The sequence below is a fragment of the Heterodontus francisci genome, chromosome 12 (genome assembly GCF_036365525.1).
Source record: "Heterodontus francisci isolate sHetFra1 chromosome 12, sHetFra1.hap1, whole genome shotgun sequence".
NCBI classification, from domain to species: Eukaryota; Metazoa; Chordata; class Chondrichthyes; order Heterodontiformes; family Heterodontidae; genus Heterodontus; species Heterodontus francisci.
Window position 1 is genome coordinate 101,322,206 of NC_090382.1, and position 25,528 is coordinate 101,347,733.

Here is a 25,528-nt window from a genome sequence, read left to right on the forward strand (position 1 = left end):
TGAAATCTTTTTGAATTGAGTTTGACTTAAGAAAAGTTGAACATCTCCATCATGGGTTTCTCGTGACTAAGGAAACCCAAACTGAAAGAAGTGAAAAGAGATGAGGTTGAGCTGTGGTTCAGTGGGTTATTTAAAATTCTGATATACCCAACTGAATAAAAGCTAATTTATTAAAACTGGTGTCTCAATTCCCTCTGACAAACATTTGACAAAGAATTCTTGTGTTTCAACTGCATTTTCTAAACTTTGGAGGCTGGAATGATGAGAATGTGAGGCACAGTGGATGTGTTGGACAGGATATAAGAGGAAAAGCATCACCATTCACGGCAGTAATGAACTGTTGTGCTGGGATCAGCACGTGTACAGGAGGGAGGTTCAGGGGAGGGAGGTGCAGTGGAGGGAGGTGCAGTGGAGGGAGGAGCAGGGGAGGGAGGAGCAGGGGAGGGAGGGAGGAGCAGGGGAGGGAGGGAGTGAGGAGCATGGGAGGGAGGGAGTGAGGAGCAGGGGAGGGAGTGAGGAGCATGGGAGGGAGGGAGTGAGGAGCATGGGAGGGAGGGAGTGAGGAGCAGGGGAGGGAGTGAGGAGCATGGGAGGGAGGGAGTGAGGAGCATGGGAGGGAGGGAGTGAGGAGCATGGGTGGGAGGAGCATGGGAGCGAGGTTCACAGGAGGGAGGAGCAAAAGAGGGAGGAGCACAAGAGGGAGATGCACAGGAGGGAGGTGCACAGGAGAGAGGTTCACAGAAGAGAGGTTAACAGGAGGGAGGTGGTTCTGTCACCAGCTATCTGTGATTTCCCTGTCTCTCCAACTCTGATTGAGGGGGATGCAAATGTACGACTTGTCTCCCGAGCATCCTCCTCTGCATCTGGGAGCTGGACCATTTGTTGTGGCCAACCTCCAGTTCTCTGCTTTATGTTTTGTACTTCCTTCTTCTAAAAACAGACCTGTGAGTGAATGAGTGATGGCGAGGTATTCTCTCGATAGATGCAGTGCATTTGTTGATTGTAACTATCAGACAGAAGCATCATGTTGCCTAAGGATTGGGGGTGAGTGGCAATGGATGGATAAATGGGGAAATCACGGCCCTGGCATGATATTTTTTGACATTTGGGAAAAAAATACAGAGCAAGTTGTTGTGTTCTGGAATACACTGTCTGAAAGGGAGATGTAAGCAGATTCAGTAGCAACTTTCGAAAGGAAATTGGATAAATACTTGAAGGGCAAAAAAATACAAGGCGTTGGTGAAAAATCGGAGGAGTAAGACTTATTGAATAGCTCTATCAAAGTGCTGGCACAGGCATGATAGGCTGAATGGTTCCAACTGTGCAGTGTCAATCTATTCCATCCTATGATGCAGTGCATAGAAAATGAAGGCTGGATGCCATTGAAAGTTGAGTGGGTCTAAGGAGTGATGTAATGGAGTATGCTTGACAAGACAGACTAAGTGGAAGGGCTTAAACCACAGGATGTAGGTGAATCAGCAAAAGTACCCTGGTTAGGCCATCACATCACTTCCTGCAGTGCATTCAAGAGCAGGGCACAGTACACCTGCTGTTCCCCAGCTACCTCCAACCACACATTCTTGGTGAATGCCACAAATTTCTTCCTCCCTTTGCTGGGGAAAAATATATCCTTTCTCCTGTTCCTCCTCCTGAGTTAACCTGACTGTAATTCCAGCCATGCATGTTTCAATCTGGGTGCTGCCCTTGCTCTGCATGTATCCATCGTAAACACGTCTAGGATCCACAAAACTCCATTTCTACATTGTCCTTTTGAATAGCGTTGCAATCTCATCATCAGGGTATGCAACATGCCAATTGCGCAGCTTGAAGATGCCAACCCAGAAGTCAAAATTTATTGCTTCAATTCAGTTGCGATCTCAGATTCCGATCGCAGACTTGACTTCAGATTAATATTGGGACCTATGTGTTCACCAGAGAGCTATATATTTAAAGCAGCTCCATCACCCCCCCCCCACTGTCCTTTGAAACAGAAGAAAGAACATAAGAAATAGGAGCAGGAGTAGACCATACAGCCCCTCGAGCCTGCTCTGCCATTCAATACGATCATGCCTGATCTTCTGCCTCAACTGCACTTTCTCACCCACTCCCAATATCCCTCGATTTCCTCAGAGATGAAAAATCTATCTCAGCCTTAAATATACTCAATGATGGAGCATCCACAACCCTTTGGGGTAGAGAATTCCAAAGATTCACAACTCTTTGAGTGGAGGACTTACATCTTGTTAAGATCATACTATATGCCACCAGCCACATAAATTACCAGTTAATCATCTTCAGGACAGAGTAAGTTATTTATTTCTCCCAGCAAAAATGCAAGCATACCATCGCTTCCACATGACTAACATGTTAAATAAAGTAAACAACTTTGAGGAAAAGCATTACCTGACTTCTGCACCCATTAAGGGATTGAGTAGTTGAGCCACAAAGCCAGGATTGGTCCGGATTTGATCCCTGGCCTGTTTTGAGTTAACTGGTCTTATGCAAGTTTGTGGCAGGGAAGCTGCAATTGACTTCGGTGCCCTTGGATTAGTGTGGGTGAAATTGGTCAGTCCTCTTACTCCCGAATACTATGCTGCAACCCTTGTGTGTATGCGTGGACATTGGGTGACTACAGTATCAGGCCCTATAGTGAAATCATCTGCCAGCACTTACTAAGTCCATACATGGCCACCAGTTTGGTGAGCTATCAGTCATCTCAGCCTCTGAACATTGCTGCAGGAGTTCCTCAGGGTAGCGTCCTAGGTGCAACCATCTTCAGCTGCTTCATCAATGACCTTCCCTCCAATATAAGGTCAGAAGTGGGGACGTTCGCTGAAGATTGCACAGTGTTCAGTACCATTCGCAACTTCTCAGATAATGAAACAGCCCGTACCCACATGCAGCAGGATCTGAACAACATTCAGGCTTGGGCTGATAAGTGGAAGTAACATTCTTGTCACACAAGTGCCAATCAATGACCATTTCCAACAAGAGAAAATCTAACCATCTCTCCTTGGTGCTCAACAATCCCCCACTATCAAATGTTGGCGGGGTTACAATTGGCCAGAACATGAACTGGATCAGCCACACAAATACCATGGTTACAAGAGCAGGTCAGAGGCTGGGAATTGTGTGGTGAGGAACTCACCTCTTGACTCCCCAAAGCCTGTCCACTATCTACAAGGCACAAGTCAGGATTATGATGGAATACTCTTCACTTGCCTGGATGGGTGCAGCTCCAACAACATTCAAAAAGCTTGACACTATCCAAGACAAAGCACCCCATCCACAACCTTAAACATTCACTCCCTCCACCACTGACACGCAGTGGCAGCAAGTGTGTACCATCTACAAGATGCACTGCAGCAACTCACCATGCTGCTTCGACAATACCTTCCAAACCTACGACCCCCACCACCTAGAAGGACAAGGGCAGCAGATGCATGCGAACACCATCACCTGGAAGTTCCCCTCCAAATCACACACCATCTTGACTTGGAAATAGATCACCGTTCCTTCTCTGTCACTGGGTCAAAATCCTGGAACTCCCTCCTTAACAGCACTATGCGTGTACTTACACCACATGGACTGCAGGGGATTCAAGAAGGTGGCTCACCACAACCTTCTCAGGGGCAATTAGGGATGACAAAAAATGTTGGCCTAGTGAGCGGCGTCCACATCCCAAGAACGAATAAAAGAAAAAGAAAAAGAGAGCAGTTCCTTGAAACTATCCCACCAAGAATTCATGGCTTTCAGAAGAAGAGCGGTGAAAATCGACAGAGAAATAAGCAGTAAACAATCGTAATAGGCACTTGTTGAATTTACAAAACTTTTACACCTCTAGTAAGCACATAGAGACATTTTAAATTATTGTGCAAGTATTTTGCTTTCCTCTTAACTGAGAGCATTCCAGAGCACAAGTTCAGAGTTTGAAAAAGCCAGTTTAGCAAAATGAGCTTTTACTTCAGGAAACAACTTATTGAACAAAGTGCAAAACGGATGCAACTGTTCTAGTTTTGGTTGATAAGTGTATTGGGGTAAAACACTGAAAAAAAATCAACAGGGTGACAAAATTATTAGATTGTTCATTGGCAGATCCTTAGTAGTACAACAGTAGCACGATTTTGTTTTGCAGAATGAGTGACAAACAAGTTTTAAAGGGCAAGACACCTCAAAAGAGAACTTACAAAATTTTGAAAGGTTATGTCCCTCTGAACCATTGCTGCTCAGGATATTAGAGGAGGTTGAGCACCTACTGGATTCATTAGGTACAGCAGACATCGCACTGATCCCTAAGGATGAGTGGGCATCAGTGTGATATATGTTGCACATATCTGTCCCCGCTGTTACAAAGGATGAGGATGGGTCTTGAAGCATTTCTGTGGATACTCCATTCAGTTGGGCCATGCCATGTCACCTGTCCCACGTAGAAAAGTTTGTGCAGAAAAATACCTTGGACCACAAGTTGATCAGGCAGTGGTCTGCACGCATCATCCTCGAAGTCCTATGGAAAAATGAGATGCTGGATCCTGGTGGATGTTTCCTCATTGCCAGAACTTTCCCACAAGTACCAGGAGGTAGCTTGGCTGTTGGTGAGAAGGGCCCTCCTCGTCAGTTCCTTCATGCACACCCGGAATCTTAGTGCCACTGCACACTGTACTCGAGGTGGCTGCGGTGGAGAAAGAGACTGCTGTCCACTTCCTTCTGGAATGTGACTTTGCAAAGAATGTCTGGAAAGAGATTCATGGTTTTTGTCGAGGTTCATCTCAAACAGCTCTGTAATGCAGGGCTGTGTTCTGCAGGCTTTTTCCAGGGAGGCATGCTGAGATAAACATCGCTGGAAGACCATTAACTCAATGAAAGCTGCTCTTTGATCTGCCCAAATTTTGTTTGTTTTCCAGTGTAAGGAGCTTTCCATGTGCGAGTGTTGCAGACTGGAATGTTCCAATGTCCAGGACTGCTCACTGAGGGAAGTACTGAAACTTGGTGAGAAAGGCTGAATGGGGAAAGTCCACCATTTACAACCCTCCTGTCATAGCACACAGAGGAGCTGCAACCTATGTAAAACCCCCTCGACTGTATGTATCAGAAAATGTTTGAATGCAATGCAATTGTAGATGAAAACTGCATTGTAATGGGAGTGAGGCACCTGAGAGTGCCATGTGCTGTGTTTAGCCAATTGACCTGTAATGCACTTTGTGTATAGCCACACCCAAAACTCTGCTGCCCATATCCTAACTTGCACTCAGTCCTGTTCATCCATTACCCGTGTGCACTGACCTAAAGTGCTTCCTGGTTAGGCAATATCTTGGGCTGTTACCTCACATGTCAATCTAGACAGTAATTGTCAGCATTGTTATGTAACTTATATCAATGTTCTCTGGCTATCCTTAAATGATCTAATTCATATATTCATCTGGACACAGTCTAGTTCTTTTGTTATTTTAAAGACCCAATCGTATGTGGTCAAGGTTTACCCTTTTCTGGAGTAAAGGGATCCAGCTCTCTAACCCGTTGTGGCAACTAAGGGCCTTTAAACTATGCATCAATCTAGTGGCCCTGCACTGAACAATTTGTGGGGTTTTTATATCATCCACCATGTCAGACAATCAAAACTGGTCACAGTGTTCTAAATGAGACCTAACTAGGGTCTTATACAAGGACAATGTATCGGATTATATCTGCTTCCACGTTGACATTTGCAACTTTCAAGCCAATTACAGATTGCATTGCTGGTAACTGAGCATAGTTTGCTGTGGAGAATGATTGATGCAAAGGAACCATTTAAAACACTGCCACATCCTGGCAGTTCTCTTGCCCTATAATCCTTCAAGAGCCCAATACAATCCTTCATGGCTTCTGACTATTAAGATGGTTGTGAAAGATTTTACTACTGTTACCAAAGTTATCTATTCTTTCAATCACCCATGTTGTTTAGCTGGGTTACTGGGTTTAGTTTGGATATCCGATTTATCTCAGAGCAATGCAGATATCACACTTGTGCTAAATCACCAACTGGTTTATTTGCAGCACTTAACTATAAAAGTTTTTACATGATTTCAGTACATGTCTTCCAGAGCAGCCAGCGTGTGTGTTCTGTAGAAGCTTCGAGCTGTGTGTTTTACTTTCACTTTTGACTCTGCAACTCTACCCAGAGGTTTAAGCAATCAAACACAGTGAACACAGATAAGTGGACAGACTGATACAATCAAATCCTGATCAATCAAACACTATCAACAACTCATTTGTTCCGGTTTAAATTAGAAAGAAAATGCTCTTAATTGTCTCTCTTGTCTTTAACTCTCAGGCAAGAAAAAATGATGGATAACAATTCTGGAACTGTGAAGTATTTCATTCCATAATTAGATGAGCCAGACTCAACCAATGCTCTCAGTCAAAAGCAACAATTATCCAGTCAGTAGGAATGATTTGTACTCCACTTGTTAATTCATTTAAAAAGCTATTCTCAGCTCCACTCACTAAAGTATCAGCCTTAATTCAGTGCAAGGGCTCTCACCTTTGTGGCTTTAAATTGTGAGTTCAAGTCCCATTCTAGAGATATAAATATGTAGGTTGACACTCTGCATTGAAAAGCTTTTTATGTTGTCTGATGCAGCATAAATGAGATGCGTGGAGTTCAGTTGATTGAAGATTGCAAACAGGTTTATTAAACAGCTAACAACTATATAGAGTACAGAGCTACTATTTACATGACTTTCCTCTAGGGAGTTACAGTTACAGTGACACAAGTTTATAGTCACATGACTGCATCCTGGTACTTGACTCATTAGCATACTAAGATCTTAAAGGGACATCACTCTGACAGGCAATCACACAACATCCCCCTTCTTTCCAAAGTTAAATCTGGTATGCTAAAAGTAGAAACATATAACACTAGACAATATCAAAAGTATTTACACATGTATGGAGATTTTAAGCTTTACAAATATAGAGGCTCAAAAGTCCATGGGTTGAATTTTATTCGGGCGTTGCATTGCACGGCAGCGCCCTTTGAACTTGGTGGGTGCCCTCATTCAGTGACTGCCGAGGTGCCCCCCCGATATTACGCACGGGGACTCATTTAAATAGTGGAGGCAGAGCAGCCGTCCCCAATGACATGGAGGGGCTGCCTCCGCATCCCCAGCAACGTCGTCCGGCGTCACCACGCAGGTGCCGGCACCGTTTTTAAAGGGCTATTATTCCTTACAATTGAAATTTTTAAACGGGCAGCAGCAGCACTAAAATTTTATTAAAAACTAAAAAATTTGTGGATGGCCCTCCCCCACCCCCCAAAGGCCATTTCAATGCCTGAAATGACCAACACATTCCTTTTTCCCTGCCCGAACTTTACCCCTTAAACTTATAACATTTGGCCTATAAGCCCCTCCCACCATCCCCACATCCAATAAAAATTGATTTCCCCGCTCCTCCAACCTTCCTACCTGAAATTTTTATGACACCCCCCCTCCCCACCAAATTCTCGCCTCGGAACTCTGTGTGGAGTTCCGAAGGTGCGCGAAGCCCGAACAGAGGCTGTAATATCGGCATGGGCGGGCAGGTAAGTTCATTTGAATGTAATTTAATGTCAATTTAAATATGCAGAGGAAGGGCCAGCCGCCAGGCGGCATGGGGGCCGCACTGAGGTCCCCCCGCCGCCGGAAATATATGGTCGGGCCTTCTCGAAGTCACGGGTCGAGGCGGGTGTCTCCCCACAACATTTTACCGGCCCTCATGCTGCGACCTGTGGCGTCGATGGGCTGGTAAAATTCAGCCCCATAGGTCGTCTCTGTGGTTTGACAACTCTTGCTCAGGGAGTTTGCGTCTCATCTGTTGCTGTTCTTTCTGAAGTTTCTCCCTCTCTGCACTCACTTTCTGTTGCTCTGCCTTCAGCCTGCTAACATACTCTGTTGCTTTTCTCAAGATGACCACTTTCGGGGCCTTATCATTCTTATCATCTTGAAGAGTCAACAGACAATGCTTCAACTCATTCCTGCTCTGCCTCCTCAGGGCATTGTGTGTCCTTCGCCTCTCCTCATCCACTGCATTTGAAGGCTTGGGGCTCAAGGTTGAGGACCAGCTGGGGGAAAAATACTTGGTCTCATGGAGCTACCAGTCCGTTTTGGCTTGTTGTGCTGCTGACACTTCCCTAGAGAGCAGAAGTGAAGATGTAGCATAGTTGTGCTGTTGTTGGATTTCCAGACTGCACCGTTTGATGCTGGTCAGAGTCTGCGGGCTGTTTCCGGACCTAGGAGATTTCCTCTTGGCAATGCTCTCGTGTATAGTTATAATGTTGAGATCCTTACATGCTGGCAGTCCTGCCACTGCCGGCTCGCTCGTGTCTACTAGGTAGAACGTTTGTGGTTTCCAAACCGACTTACCAGAGCTGCATTTCATTGTTAATGTGCAACTGCAAGGGATGGGTGATCCATTGTATACCGACAACTTTGCATTTGTCAATTGTATCATTGATCGCCAACAACTCCGGTACATATCTTTGAGGATTCGGACTGGTAGGATATTTGCGCTAGCGCCAGTGTCAATCTTCACCTTGAATGTATGCTTGCCAGCTTTCTTTGGGCACATGATTTTTTTTTTAATTCATTCATGGGATATGGGCATCACTGGCTAGGCCAGCATTTATAGCCCATCCCTAATTGCCCTTGAGAAGGTGGTGGTGAGCTGCCTTCTTGAACCGCTGCAGTCCATGTGAGGTAGGTACACCCACAGTGCTGTTAGGAAGGGAGTTCCAGGATTTTGACTCAGTTGACAGTGAAGGAACGGTGATATAGTTCCAAGTCAGGATGTTATGTGGCTTGTAGGGGGACTTGCAGGTTGTGGTGTTCCCATGCATTTGCTGCCCTTGTCCTTCTAGTTGGTAGTGGTCACAGGTTTGGAAGGTACTGTATAAGGAGCCTTGGTGCATTGCTGCAGTGCATCTTGTAGATGGTACACACTGTTGCAACTGTACATTGGTGGTGGAGGGAGTGTGAATGTTTGTGGATGGGGTGTCAATCAAGTGGGAATGCTTTGTCCTGGATGGTGTCGAGTTTCTTGAGTGTTTTGAAACTGGACCCATCCAGGCAAGTGGAGAGTATTCCATCACACTGCTGACTTGTGCCTTGTAGATGGTTGGCAGGCTTTGGGGAGTGAGGAGGTGAGTTACTCACTGCAGGATTCCTAGCCTCTGACATGCTCTTGTAGCCACGGTATTTATATGGCTACTCCAGTTCAGTTTCTGGTCAATGGTAGCCCCTAGGATGTTGATAGTGTGGGATTCAGCGATGGTAATGCCATTGAATGTCAAGGGGAGATGGTTAGATTCTCTCTTGTTGGAGATAGTCATTGCCTGACACTTGTGTGGCGTGGATGTTACTTTCCACTATCAGCCCAAGCCTGAATATTGTCCAGGATTTGCTGCATTTCTACAGGGCCCACTTCGGTATCTGAGGAGTCGTGAATGGTGCTGAACATTGTGCAATCATCAGCGGACATCCCCACTTCTGACCTTATGATTGAAGGAAGGTCATTGATGAAACAGCTGAAGATGGTTGGGCCTAGGACACTACCCTGAGGAACTCCTGCAGTGATGTCCTGGAGCTGAGATGATTGACCTCCAACAACCACACCATTTTTCTTTGTGCTAGGTATGACTCCAGTCAGCGTTGAGTTTTCCCCCGATTCCCATTGAGTTCAGTTTTGTTTGGGATCCTTGATGCCAAACTCAGTCAAATGCTGCCTTGATGTCAAGGGCAGTCACTCTCACCTCATCTCTTGAGTTCAGCTCTTTTATCTATGTTTGAACCAAGGCTGTAATGAGGTCAGCAGTTGATTGGCTGATCTTAGAAGCTGAGATATAGGAGCTGATCTTCCAGCACTTTCCATATTTTTGTGCGATCTTTCTGATCCTCTTCAGATATGCCTGAGGTAATAATCTGTGTAATCTCTCATTTCCAATTGCTATCATTATTTTTACAGCCTGTTTTTCTGGTTCCACAATTACTTGGTCTGTAAAGCATAATTGCATTCTCTGTTGGAACAGTTTGAACTCAGATAGGATATCTATGGCTTTTCAGTCCACGCTAGGAAATTTGGTATGCATTTTCTGCTTTTTTTTAACTTTAAATCTTGCTTTAAAACCTGGTTCTATGACTTTGTACTGCTTTCCTTTTAAAAAAAACTGTTCTGTAGACTAGCTGCTTTGATTGACAGAAGAAGTGTTTTGCAGTGTTGTGTTTATTTTGCTTCCAGCACTAAGCCTGTGCTGTTTACACAGCTGTGCAAAAGGCAGTTCAAATACTTTTTTGCTATAGTTTTTTTAAGCAGCCGTTCAATGTTGAGTGGTTTTATGATTTAAAAAAAAACGCGCTGAGTGAATGAAAGATCTTCACCTAGAATTATTTAATGGGCTTCTTTTTATAGGTCTAGCTGCGATCTATGTGAATGGAGGAGGCACCTCGATCAGCCTGGGGGAGCCTTTCAAAACAATTGATCAGCCTGTGATAGGGATTGGATTTTCCTTTTTTTAAACTAAGCCTTAAAAACAATCAACATTACAAGCACCTTAAAACTTTTTTTTAAATGTGGATTCCCATACCGACAGCAGACTGACTCACCCAATCACAGTGATTGATTTTCAGCCTGTCTACAGCTTGAGGTAAGTGTTTTCTTATTTCCCTGTTTGGGCCAGTATTTCCTTGAAACTTTCTTTTAGCTGTAGGTAGTTTTTAAAGCTGTTTTCCTGTGGTCTTCAATTTTGGATTCTGTCTTCTCACCATAGCTGTCACCATGCAATGAGAAGCTTTTTATGTTGGCTGATGTAACATAAATGAGATGCATGGAGTTCAGCGGATTGAAGATTTCAGACAGGTTTATTAAACAGTTAACAACTATATACAGTACAAAGCTACTATTTACATGTCTTGCCTCTAGGGTGTTACAGTTATAGAGTCACTCAGGCTTGTAGTCACATGACTGCATTCTGGTACTTGGCTCATTCGCATCTTAAAGAGACCTTACTCTTAAAGGCAAACACAACACACTCCAGTACACTACTGAGGGAATGATGCACTGTCAGAGGTGCTGCCTTTCAGACGAGCTGTTAAACCAAGGTCCTGTCTGCCCTCTTAGGTGGATGTAAAAGATCCCATGGCACTATTTTGAAGAAGAGCAGTGCAGATATCCCTGGTGTCCGAGCCAATATTTATCCCTCAATCAACATCACAAAACTGATTACCTGGTCATTATTACATTGCTGTTTGTGGGTGTTACTATACGCAAATTGACTGCTGTCTTTCCTCATTACAATAATGACAACAACTCAAAAGTACTTAATTGACTATATAGCACTTTGGGATGTCCTGAGGTTGTGAAAGGTGCTATATAAATACAATTTTTTTTTGCTTTCTAAAATAGATTATCTGGTCATTAACTCATTGCTGTTTGTGGGAGCTTACTGTGCACAAAATGACTGCTGTCTTTCCTCATTACAACAATGACCACAACTCAAAAGTAGTTCATTGACTATAAGGCACTTTGGGATGTCCTGAGATTATGAAAGGTGCTATATAAATGCAAATCTCTTTTTCTTGCTTTCTAAAATAGATTATCTGGTCATATCTGATTGCTGGTTGTGGGAGCTTGCTGTGCAAAATTGGCTGCTGTGTTTCCTACATTACAATAAAAAGAATTCATTTGCTGTCAAGCTTTGGGATGTCCTGAGGTCATGAAAGGTGCTTTATAAATGAAAGATCTTTCTTTAATGGGGAATGCCATGTGGTGAACTTCTCAGTCAGAGGCTGGACTATGCCATGTTCAGTGTTGATTTAACTGATCTCACTGACCTCAGTGGTCTTGTTAAATGGAAAGGAAAAATCAACCAGGGGTCCTACTCCTGATTTCTATCCGGTGATTCTTGCTGGACATTAGACAAGGATGTGATCAGCCTGTAATTGTGCCTTGCATGGCGAGGCAGCCTGCCAGCATTCAATGTCCACACTTGCAAATAAAGAGCAGCCTCTTGAGTGAATAACCATCTCAAAGTGAACTAATTCTTGGTCAATGGTGCCACATCCAAGGATACACGTGATGGGAATGAGGGAGGGAGCAAAGACAGATGTACTTTTCTCCAGTTCCTTTACGTATTTAAATCATTTCTGCCAGTGCTGATTTGTTATTTAACATTTAAAAACCACTAACACATTGGCATTTCCTGTGGTTAAAACTACAAAAATAAAATTACAATGCAATACTCGGAAAGCCTTCTTACGTTGACTTTGATGTTGTGGTGCTCTGATTGCACATTTCAGTCTTAAATGTTTCGACTTGTCATATGAAGGTACATTTCCTCATACCAATCAGATACATTAGACTCTCTGTACAAGAATGACAACCTGAGTTCCCTAGAGTTTAGAAGACTGAGAGGTGATCTGATTGAAACATATGAAATCGTAAGAGCTTGACAGGGTAGATATTGGGAGGATGTTATCCCTGCTTGAAGAGTTTAGAACTAGGGCATCACAGTCTCAGACTAAGGAGCCTGTCATTTAGAACTGAGAGGAGCCGAAATTTCTTCACTCAAAGGGTTGTGAATTCTTCAGGTTCTCAACCCAGGAGAGCTGTGGATGCTCAGTCATTGAGTATATTCAAGACAGCGGTGGGGTTGAAATAGAGATCAACCATGATCTTATTGAATGGTGGAGCAGGCTTGAAGGGCTGAGTGGCTTATACTTGCTCCTATTTCATATGTTCTTATGACCAAGCAGTAAAGGAGCAGTTATAATAGTTCTTGCCAGCCCTGTAGAATGGATGTAACAATTGAGACAGACTTACCTTTCATCCCTCAGTCAATATCTAAAACAGATGACATAGTCATTGCATGTCAGTCGTAGTTCAGTGGGTTGCTGAGTCAGAAGGTGGTGGGTTCAATTCCTGCTTCAGAGACCTGAGTTCAAAAATCTAGGGCTGACAGTCTAGTGCAGTACTGAGGAAATAAGGTCAGAGGCATATTATTTTGGTTAAGATATTAAACTGCGACCCCGTTTGCACTCTCAGGAGGACATAAAAGATCTCTTATCACTATGGGACCTTACTGGGCTCATTGACTGTAAAGTACCTTGGGATATCCGGAGTCTTTCTTTTCTTACTTTAATTCATTGCTGTTGATGGGAACTGGAGTATCATGCAGGAAAGTGTGAATTTGTCCATTTTGGCCAGTAAAATAGAAAAGCAGCATATTATATAAATGGAGAGAGATTGCAGAACTCTGATATGCAGATGGATCTGGGTATCCTAGTACACGAAACACATAAAGTTAGTATTCAGGTACAGCAACTAATTAAGAAGACAAATGCAATGTTATTGTTTATTGCAAGGGGAATGGAATATAAAAGTAGAGAGGATTGGTGAGACCATATCTAGAATATTGTGTACAATTCTGGTGTCCTTACTTGAGAAAGGATATAACTGCATTGGAGGCAGTTCAGAGAAGGTTCACTCAACTGATTTAAGGGATGAGAGAGTTATCTTATGAGGAAAGGTTGGACGGGTTGGGTTTGTATTCATTGGTGATTAGAAGGATGAAACATATATTGAAACATATAAGATCCTTAGGAGACTTGACAGGGTGGGTGTTGAAAGGATGTTTCCCCTTGTGGGAGAGACTAAAACTAGGGGGCACAGTTTAAAAATAAGGGGTCTCCCATTTAAGACAGAGATGAGAATTTTTTTCTCTCAGAGGGTCTCTTCCCTGGAGAGTGGTGGAGTCTGGATCATTGAATGGTTTTAAGGCAGAGGTATACAGATTCTTGACAAACAAGGGAGTCAAAGGGTATCGGGGGAAGGCAGGAAATTGGAGTTGAGTCTACAAACAGATCAGCCATGATCTTATAGAATGGCGGAGCAGACTCAAAGAGCCGAATAGTCTTTTCCTGCTCCTAGTCTGTACATTCGTATGTTTGTATTGCTGTGCACAAATTGGTTGCTGCATTTTCTATGTTACAACAGCGACTATATTTCAAAAGTATTTCAATGGCTGTAGGGCACTTAGGGATGTCCTGAGGTTGTGAAAGCTGTCATAACAATGCAAGTCCCTTTTTTCCCTTTCTTTAGTCTCTTCCTGATAATTGGACCAAAACAATGTGAATTATCTTGATGCATGTAAATGACATAGGAAAGTAAGAATTTTGTGCTGGAAAAATTTGAATCAACAGAAATTGTGAATTATGCAACGTTGAGTGGGTAAAGTGTATTCTTTAAATAAATTATTAACTACCATAATGAATTATGCAGGTTGCATTTTTCAGATTTTCGTATGGAGATTTTCCACATATCAGGAAATTGTGAATCCCCCATCCTCTGGTTTTCCGTTCAGAAGCTCTAATGGATGGAAAAACATGGACCAGAGGTTGGCAATTTCCTGAATAGAGAATTTCAATGAGGTTTCTCTCAATGAAGTGGAAAGGTTTCCTAAAAGCCTTGGGGATAGAACAATTACTGTGGCAGTTTTGTTTTGCCAAGTTTCTCTGCTAAATTCCATTCCTCCTTTCCTGAAGGCATTGACTTCTCGCTATGTTGGAGTTCCATTGATCACCTTCCAATACTGTACGCAGTTAGTCATTATTCAAGTGGCATTCTTGGCAATGATTTTTGACGGTCTATTTAACTTCAGCAGATCATTTATAACTGTTAACTGATGCACAGCTCTGACAGTGGTTGCAGGATGGGATCAAGAGTAAGAAACCTCACCAATTTTCTCTTGTGTTACCAAAGAACAATGAGGACCATGTTTAATAATCAATTTTCAGGATGTGGGTGCCGCTCACAAGGCTAGCATTTATTGACCATCTCTAATTGCCTTTGAGAAGGTGGTGAGAGCTGCCTTTTTGAACCACTGCAGTCAATGGGGTGAAGGTTCTCCCACATTGATGTTAAGGGAGTTCTGGATTTTGGCCAAGGAACAACAACTTAAAATTATGTAGCACCTTTAACATAACAAAACATCCCAACACGCTTCACAGGGGCATTATAAAACAAAATATAACGCTGAACCATGTAAAGAGATATTCAGTCAGATGGCCAAAAACTTGGTTAAAGAGGTAGATTTTAAGGGGTGTATTAAAGGAGGAAAGTGAGGTCGAGAGACAGAGAGGTATAAGAGGGAATTCCAGGTCTTAGGGCCTAGGCAGCTAAAGGTACAACCACCAATGGTGGAGCAGTTACATTCAGGGATTTTCAAGAGTCCAGAATTAGAGGAGTGCAGATACCTGGAGTGTTGTGAGGCTGGAGGAGATTACAGAGATATAGAGGGGCGAGGCCATGGAGGGATTTGATAACAAGGATGAGAATTTTAAAATCAAATTGTTGCTAGACCAGGAGCCAAAGTAAAATAGCGAGCACAGGAGTGATGGATGAATGGGTTGGTGCGAGTTAGGACACGGGCAGCAGAGCTTTGGATGACCTCAAGTTTACAGAGGGTGAATGTGGGATACCAGGTGTGTGTTGGAATAGCCAAGTCTAGAGGTAGCAGAGACATGAATGAGGGCTTCAGCAGCAGTTGAGCTGAGGCAGGGAATAAGTTGGCCAATGTTATGGTGATGGAAATAGATGATTTTAGTGATGATACGAGTATGTGTTCAGAAACTCATCTCAGGGTCAAATACGACACCAAGGTTGCAAACAGTCTGGTTTAGTCTCAGACAGTTCCAGAGAGAGGAATGGAGTCAGCAGCTGATAATGAAGGAATGGTGATGTATTTCTAAGTTGGTGTATGACTTTGAAGGGAAACTTGGAGGTGATGGTGATTCATTGCACCTGCTCCCCTTGTCCTTCAATGTGGTGAAGGTCGCAGGTTTGGGAGGTTTTACTGAAGAAACCTTGGTGAGTTGCTGCATTGCTCCTGTTGTAACCAATTGTAACCATCTAGTGTTGCCTTGTCTAAAGTCAGCTACACAAGCCCATTTATGCAAACAAAGCTTAGAAATGTATTGTCCGTTTGGCTCAATTACTCACTGGACTAATTTGGTAAATCATTTGTGGTGTAAAAGAGTTCTTTTATAATTCAGTGTGTCTTGTCTGGAAGTCCTTTATTCAGTTCCACTGTATGAAGGGTCATTGACCTGAAAAGTTAACTCTGCTTCTTTCTCCACAGATGCTGCCAAACCTGCTGAGTATTGCCAACGTTTCTTGTTTTTATTTCAGATTTCCAGCATCTGCAGTATTTTGCTTTTATTTTACCACTGTATGAGGTGCTGTAGTAAAATGAATATCATACAGTTCAAATTTCTTTTCAGAGTCTATTGTATTGTTACGAAATTGTGTCTATTTCTTTTGTAAAATATGTTTTATGTACTTATATTTGAATTATGGACACTGATTCATTTGGAATCTTGAAGAGATGCTGAACTTTGTATTTTTTTTAAAGAAGTCACCAGAAGGTTCCAGGATTTGGCTCGTAAACAAGTCTTACTGGAAGGCACCTGTCTGTGGATAATCACAAGGGGTTGTTTTTGACTTGGGAGATGTCAAGATTTATAGAAGTCAGGAGGCTTGACTTCTGAACTATTTTTAGTTTCAGTTTGAACTGTTACAACAGACAGTTGTTTTTTGCCTGCCAGAAGAAGACCCAGCAACTCTCTCTCTCTCTTGAAAACAAATCCTGCATACAGTGTGTCTGTTTCCTATTTCCTCCTGTATTTTAAGAAACCCTGCCTGTTTGAAGAAACTTTGCATATCGAATGTGTGGGAACTGAAAACTTGTTGCTGCATTTCTGCTGAAAGACCTATTTGAAGTCTCTGTAACTGCACCTCTTGGAAAGCCTACCCAAACTGATCTTCAACATCGCCTAGAAAGAACTGTTCTGGGAAGATCCCAGTGACAGCCATCTATACACATTTGGGATGCCAAACCAAAACAAAGGACATCTTTCCATACCTTCTTTTCAGCTTAAGTGTTTTTTTCCTTCTGTTTTCTTTGTAACAGCTATGAACAAAAATCATATTCAATGTGTCTGCACTTGGTTGTATAATGTTAAAGATTTGATCTGTAGAGTGAGGGTGGAGTAGCACAATCAGAAACCAGAAGAACCAATGTCTGAGCAGTTTTACTGTTTCTGAACAGCTTCTGTAGCCTCAATCAATTGTAAACAGCATGACACCCTCTCCCTCTAACTTTCTCTCTCCCTTTCTTTCTCCATGGACAAGTGCCTCCCTTTTCTTTGGTGACAACTGGCTCTCTTTCACCTGGTGACTCCCAGAATTGAGAAGTCAATGTCCAGGGAGTAGTAAGTCATTTGAAATTATCTGGTATTACAGTGCTGTCGCATATTTCTCCGTGTCAGCCAATGCATTTTAAAAGCTTCATATCCCGAACAAATATTAGTTACTGATCCTCTAACTGCTTTTAAGTGATCTATTTCGTTTTTCACTAGCGTGTGCATTTCCACATCATTAAACGCTTGTCCTTGGGAATCAAGTGTTCCATTGGTTAGCTGCTGAGACATGAGATGGCCACATAACAGAGGTAACGTTGTAACCAAATGCTTAATAATTCCAGTAAGGTGTAAAATTCTGTTGCCAGTATCTAGATAGTGGTTATTTTTAAGCCAATGAATCATAAAATGTTTGATAGCAGCAAGTCACACACAATTCAATCTCTTCGGTGTTAAATATCACCAGATTATATACACTGATTATCTACAAATAACAGTAGACTTATTGTAAGCAATATGAATGTAAATGTCAGACAGCATCATGGAGATTAGTCCATTTGATTGACAGTAAGTCAACAGCTTTTATGAGCAAGCAGTACCATTGAGTTTGAGTTTTAGTATCAATAGAATTATTCAGGAAGCCAGCGCAGCTATTTGCTAATCAGATCAATGAATTCTATTTCCCTCTTTTGATAAAATTGCACACCATGCACTCAATTGACTATTGTCAAGTTCACCAGCTTGTGGGGAACAACATTAAGTTTTAAGGTATTCAGCGTGATATAGGAATGTAATATAACACAAAATGAGAATCATAGAAACATATAAATTTAAAGCACAAAAAGAGGTCATTCGGCCCCATCATGTCTGTCCTGGCCAGAAAAGAGCTGTCTAGCCTAATCCCACATTCCAGCATTTAGCCTGTAGTCTTGCAGGTTACAGCACCTTAAGTTCATATGCAAGTTCTTTTTTTAATGCAGTGAGGATTTCTGACTCTACCACCCTTTCAGGAAGTGAGTTCCAGACTCCCACCATCCTCTGGATGAAAGAATTTCCCCTCAATTCCCCTCTAATGCTTCTACCAATTACTTTAAGCCTATGTCCCTGGCTATTGGCCTCTCTGCTGAAGAAACTAGATCCTTCCTATCTACTCTATCCAGCACCCTCAAATTTATATACACCTCAATTAAATCTCCCCTCAGCTTCCTCTGCTCCAAAGAAAACAACCCCAGCCTATCCAATCTTCCCCATAGTTAAAATTCTCCATTCCTGGCAACATTCTCGTAAATCTCCTCTGTACCTTGTCTGGTGCGTTCATATCCTTCCTGTAATGCGGTGACTAGAACTGTGCACAGTACTCTAGCTGCGGCCTAACTAGTGTTTTATAAAGCTCTAGCATAACCTTCCTGCTTCTTTTATTCCACGCCTTGGCTAATAGAGGAAAGTATTCCGTATGCCTTCTTAACCACCTTATCTACCTGTCCTACCACATTCATGGATGCGTGGCCATGTTCATTTACACTTCTCAGTATCCTACCACTTATTGTGTAATTCCCTTGCCTTGCTTGCCCCTTGCAAAAGGAATAACTCACAGTTTTCTGGATTGAATTCCATTTGCCACTTTTCTGCCGACCTGATTAGTCCATTGATATCTTCCTGCAGTCTATAGCTTTCTCCCTATCAACCACGCAGCCAATTTCTGCATCATCTGCAAACTTCTTAATCACGCTCCCTACATTTAAGTCTAAATCATTAACATATATCATGAAAAGCAAAGGCCCTAGCAGAGGCCTGTGGAACCCCACTGAAAACAGTCTATTTGGCTGAACAAAGACAATGGGGATCAATTTTACACCCCCCCAAAGTGCGGGATTGTGGCAGGGGTGTGGCGTAAAATGGAGTGGGAGGCTCCAGAAGCAGCGAAAAACAGCCCACCTGCCCCAGGCCAATCAAGGCCCTTAAGTGGCCACTTAAGAGCAACATAAGGGCCTTCGCCTGCCTCCAAGGGGATTTTACCCGTGGCTAGTCAGGCTGCCGAGGCCCAAGAGAAGCCGCCTGACAAAAGCAGGTGGCTCTCTGACGGCCCGAGGGGGGCCCTCATGATCGGGCCGCCCCCACTACCCCAACCACCCCCAAAACCCAACACAGCCCCATCCCCCCAATTGACCACCCTTGCCTTGCTGGGGCCCGACCGACCACCCCTGGTGAGGCAACCAAAACTTACCCTTGTTCCGGGCTCCCTGACATCTTCTTCTTCAAGCTGGGCTGTAGTCCCAGCAGTGGCCACCGCTCCCAGTGGCACTGCTGGGACAGCTAGCTGCAGGCCCGCTGATTGGCCAGCAGCTCTATTTGGTGGGACTTCCTACCTCAAGTGGGTGGAAGTCCCGCCTCACACCAGTTAAAGCCCGGCGACCCGCAAACTACGGGTGGATCCCCAGGCAAGGCGGAAGCGTGTTCACCACCAACATTTCAGTCTGAGGCCAGTTCCGGGCCACCCGGGGTTAAATCCCACCCAATGGACCAGATTTTGACTCGTGTAAACAAGATGATAGTGAGTTAGCAAGCTGTTTACATCTCTCAAATTTTTTATTTCCTGGCTAATTCATAGGCTTCAATGGATATAAATAAATACAGGGAGAGATGTAAAATGGGCAAACAATTCACTATCACCTGTTTTTCACTGTAGTTCAAAGTAAAGACTTACCCCAGTCACACAATATCTATTCAGCTTTTTAAACTGTGCTCGCTTTCCATGGATGATATTTTCACTGTACCAGTGACAAAAGCATCCCCACGCCCCATAGGGTAGTTGATCTTTTTTATTTACACTTATCCCTAAAGCTTCAACCTTGCTTTGAACCACATATGTATCCAGCTCCTTTTTGAAGAAAAAATAAGGCAGCGTTTTTTTTTGTCGAGAGGCCTTTCTACCTATCCATTCCTCCCTCAGAAAAAAAATGCTTCTAGTCTCCAGCATTATTTGGGATTTGCTCATTTTGTACTCGTACCTGCTTATTCTTTGCTCTCAGTTCCAGCAAAATGACCTGATCAAACCTACGTTTTCAAACCTGGGATCATGTCCTTTATCAAATATGAAAATGCAATGTTAGTGTTTCTTCATAACTGAGAGCCCTAAGCTCCAGAATTGTCCTGTTCACTCTTTCTGAACCTTCTCCAACACACTGACTTTATTTTAAATGTGTAAACATTTCATACAAATTACAAATATTATTTTGTGAATGATCAGGGCAAGGTTATAATAACTTATTTCTACTTTATAAAAATATAATCCAATAAATTAAGTAGCCTCTTTGATAACAGCCCCACATTGACAGGTTACTGTCAGTAAATGGTCAGTAAATTAAAACCTTTTTCTTTTCCTTTTCATTTCTCTACTTTTCTAAAGGACTTTCATTGTGTTGACGAGGCAAGTTTCTTATTCTTGCATCAATTGTATTACATTTACCCACATTAAAATCCATGCCAATCTTTAGCTTGTACTCTAATAATCCTTGAATACTGTCATAAGAACATAGGAACAGGAGTAGGCCATTCAGCCCCTCAAGCAAGTCCCGCCATTCAATGAGATCATGGCTGATTCGCACCCTAACTCCATATACCTGCCTTTGGCCCATATCCCTTAATATCTTTGTTTAACAAAAATCTATCTATCTCAGATTTAAAATTAACAACTGTTCTAGCTTCAACTGCTGTTTGTGGGAGAGAGTTCCAAACCTCTACCACCCTTTGCGTGAAGAGGTGCTTCCTAACATCTCTCCTGAATGGTCTGGTCCTAATTTTTAGACTATGCCCCCTAGTTTTAGAATCTCCAACCAGCGGAAATAGTTTATCTTTATCTAGCCTGTCTTTTCCTGTTAATATCTTGAAGACTTCGATCAGATCACCCCTTAACCTTCTAAATTTTAGCGAAAACAGGCCTAATTTGTGTAATCTCTCCTTGAAACTTAACCCCTGTAGTCCAGGTATTATTCTTGTAAACCTACATTGCACTCCCTCCAAGGCCAATATATCCTTCCTCAGGTGTGGTGCCCAGAACTGCTCACAATACTCCAAGTGGGGTCTAACTAGGGTTTTGTACAGCTGCAGCATAACCTCTGTGTCTTTATACTCCAATCCTCCAGATATAAAGGCTAGCATTCCATTAGACATTTTGATTATTTTCTGCACTTGCTCGTGGCATTTTAAAGATCTATGCACCTGAACCCCCAAGTCTCTTTGGACATCCACTGTACTTAACCTCTTCCCATTTAGAAAGTACCCTTTTTTGGTCCAAAATGGATAATCTCACACTTGCCCGCATTGAAATCCATCTGCCACAGTTTTGCCCACTCACCTAGTCTGTCAATATCTCTTTGCAATTTTATGCTATCATCTAGACTGTCTACAATGCCGCCTAACTTTGCATCATAAGCAAATTTGGATATATGACCTACTGTGCCATCATCCAAATCGTTAATGAATAATGTGAATAATTGAGGCCTCAACACAGATCCCTGCAGGACACCACTAGTTACATCCTGCCAATCAGAGTACTTACCCATTATCCCCATTGTCGCCTACCACTCAACCAACTTCCTAACCATGTAAATAATTTGCCCTCAACTCCATGGGCTTCTACCTTAGTTAACAGTCTCTTATGTGGGACTTTATCAAATGCCTTCTGGAAGTCCATACAAATAACATCCATAGACATTCCCCTGTCCACTACCTTAGTCACCTCCTCAAAAAATTCAATGAGATTTGTCAGGCATGACCTTTCCGTCATGAATCCATGCTGGCTGTCCTTGATTAACTGAAATTTTTCTAGGTGTTCAGTCACCCTATCCTTGATTATAGACTCCAGCAACTTGCCCACTGCAGATGTCAGGCTAACTGGTCTGTAATTTCCTTGGTTCCTCCTTTCACCCTTCTTAAAAACTGGAGTGACGTGTCAACCTTCATTACAGTAACAACTTACATTTTCAGGAGGGTACCTGCAGGGGTCCACATTAAATAGTTTGCAACTATCATATGCTAGATAGCAGGTAGCCACTAGAGGTCAGACTTGTTACACAAAAAAAACATGGCTTCCCAATGCTGATCAGATATTGCTTAGATATCACATATTTTGTCCTTGATAATAGCCTGGATTTTGCAGTCAGCTGTGAATGAACAGCACCAGCTGTTCATTGTGTTTACACTTGCCCACAGGCTTGTTATGGGAATTTGTACTGCAACTTAGTGTGATTAGAAAGCCATTTCAGTGCAGTGCCCTCTACAGGGGACCTGGGACCTGTGTGAACAGAGCAAGCAAGTGGAGTCTCCTTTACCAATTAGACTGAAGAACTGTTACTGAGCAGTGCAGAGTCTGAACCAGGATGTGTCCGATAGATTAGTTAATTCACCTCTGCTACCCTTGTCCTTATTTGCACCATTCACTCATTGCCCCTGTGCTCGCTGACCTACATTGGCTCCTGATTGAGTAATGCCTTGATTTTAAAATTCACATCCTTGTTTTCAAATCCCTCCATTGCCTGGCACCTCCTAATCTCTAACCTCCTCCAGGCCTACAACCCTCCGAGATCTCTGTGCTCTTCTAACTCTAGAATCTTGAGCACCTTCAATTTTAATCGTTCCCCCATTGTGGCAGTGTCTTCAGCTGCTTAGGCCCCAACTGCAGGATTTTGCTCTAAACCTTTCTGTCCCTCTACCATTCTTTTGTCCTTTAAGACGCTCCTTAAAACCTAAATCTTTGACCAAACTTTCAGTCTTCTGTCCTAATATCTCCTTATGTAGTCTGATGTCAAATTTTGCTTGGTAACACTCCTGTGAACTGCCTTGGGATGTCTTATTCAGTTAAAAGTGCTGTATAAATGCAAGTTGTTGCTGTAACACCAGCTGCCTTGGAATAGGCCCTTTAATTAGCGTGATTTTCATTTATAATGACTTGTTCCATGAGATAAATATAAAAGGAATATCAACATGACAAATGCATTTTGAATTTTTTCATACTGTCCCTCAAATGAATAAAGAATGAAATAATTTTCATGCTCTGCTTTTATTTATTGCTCTTCGATATATGAAAGTCAAGCTTTCTTCCAGACAAATTTATTAATGAGAACATCTTCTAACTGAGTTCCATTAAATTGGACATGAAATGTACTACAAACTTTATACCTGAGGGGAACAACGTGATGATGGCTTTCTTTGCATTTAGGCTGTAATTTTTTCTCGAGATTATGTTTAACAAACTATCAGTGTAAACAACTAAAAAAAATCATTAGAAAGAGAGAGTAGATCTTTTGTTGATGGAAATGAAGCCCACACTCTCCTCTCATAAAAGCTTTGCTTGTTAAAATTTGTTCCTGCTTTGTTAAAGGGAAATATGCACAGAATCTTTAGCTGTGTCCTCACATTCAGACCAATGAGTTGCTAATGGGAAGAGCAACATTTCTTTGCAACATTGACAATTTGACAGAAGGGTCAGTAACCAGAGGACACAGATTTCAGGTGATTGACAAAACAACCAGAGAGGATATAAGGAAAAAATGATTGACACATTAAGTTGATGGAGGAACCTCAGCCCTTGACTTTGACCAACAGGTATGAGGTGCTTGCTACTTGTGCGAACAAGGACTATAGGGTGAATGAGCATACTGATCATGGCACCATGGTGCACAATGCCAGTCAAGTGGAGGGAGTGAAAAGGAATGTGGTAGTGATAGGAGACAGTATAGTCAGGGGGACAGATACTGTTCTCTGCAGCTGTGACGAGGAGCTCTGAAGATGTGTTACTGCCTGGTACAGGTTTAAGGACATCTTGTGGCTGGAGACGAACTTGGAGGGGGAGGGGGAGGATCCAGTTGTCATGGTCCACGTAGGAACCAGTGACACAGGTAGAACTTGGAATGATGTTCTGCTGAGAAAGTTTGAGGAGTTAGGATTCAAATTAAAATGCAGAATATCAAAGGTGATCATTTATGGATTGTTACCCGAGCCATACGCAAAACTGGCATATGGTCAAGCAGATTAGAGAATTAAAGGCACAGCTCAAAGAGTGGTGACTGGGACAATCAAATTGGCAAGAGTGGTCTGAAAGATATGTTTGTGGGATGTTTTTGTGAGTTTCTTGGAGAAATACATTGTGGAACAGACTAGGGATAAAGCAATATTAGTTCTGGTATTGTGTAATGAAGCAGGGCTAATTAGTAGTCTCAGAGTAATGGATAGGCTGGGAAATAGTGATCATAATGCAACTGAATTCCGTGTTGAGTTTGAAAGCAATATACTTCAATCACAAAGAAGAATCTTAAACTTAAACAAAGTCAATTACATAGGTATGAGGAGAGAGCTGGCTGAGGTTGCTTGGGTAAATAGACTAAAAGTTACGGCAGTAAATAAACAGTGGTAAACAATTCAACATGTTCAACAAAAATAGATTCCATTAAAAAAAACTCAGCAAGAAAGATCCATTCAGGTTTTACTAAGGAAGTTAAGGATAGTATTAGATTAAAAGAGGCTTATAATGTTGCAAAGAATAGTAGCAAGTCTGAGGATTGGAAGTGTTTTAGAAACAGCAAAGGGCCACTAAAAAGTTGATAAAAAGGAAAAAATAGTATATGAGAGCAAACCAGCTAGGATTAGTAAAGCAGATTGTAAGAGATTTTATTAGTATGTAAAAAAGAAGAGAGTAGCTAAAGTAAATGTTGGTCCCTTAGAAGCAGAGACAGGATAAATTATTATGGAGAATGAAGAAATGGCAGAGAAGCTCAACATATATTTTTATCTGTCTTCACAATAGAAGACACAAGTTTTTTTTTTATATTCATTCATGGAATGTGGGCATCGCAGGCCAGGCCAGCATTTATTGCCCATCCCTAATTGCCCTTGAACTGAGTGGCTTGCTAGGCCATTTCGAGGGCATGTAAGAGTCAACCACATTGCTGTGGATCTGGAGTCACATGTAGGCCAGACCAGGTAAGGACTGCAGATTTCCTTCCCTAAAGGACATTAGTGAACCAGATGGGTTTTTACAACAATCGACAATGGTTTCATGGCGATCATTAGACCAGCTTTAAATACCAGATTTATTAATTGAATTCAAATTCCACCTTCTGCTGTGGTGGGATTCGAACCCATGTTCCCAGAGCAATACCTGGGTCTCTGGGTTACTAGTCCAGTGACAATACCAGTACGCCACCACCTCCCCTGAAATACCAGAAATAGAGGGTAACCTTCGGCTAAAAAGAGTGAAGAAATTGAGGTAATTAATAATAGTAGAGAAAAAGTAAAGGAGAAACTTAAAGAACTAAAATGTGACAAAT

At 42.4% G+C, this 25,528-nt stretch overlaps 1 long non-coding RNA gene across 1 annotated transcript in view; it reads left to right on the forward strand.

Annotated features, from left to right (window-relative positions):
- LOC137376019 (uncharacterized) overlaps nucleotides 1-23,210 on the forward strand; it is an 80,971-nt gene extending 57,761 nt beyond the window's left edge. Inside the window, exon 4 of the long non-coding RNA XR_010976121.1 lies at nucleotides 16,418-23,210. This is a non-coding gene — a long non-coding RNA (uncharacterized lncRNA). The remainder of the gene's footprint in view (nucleotides 1-16,417) is intronic.
- The last annotated feature ends 2,318 nt before the right edge of the window (nucleotides 23,211-25,528 follow it).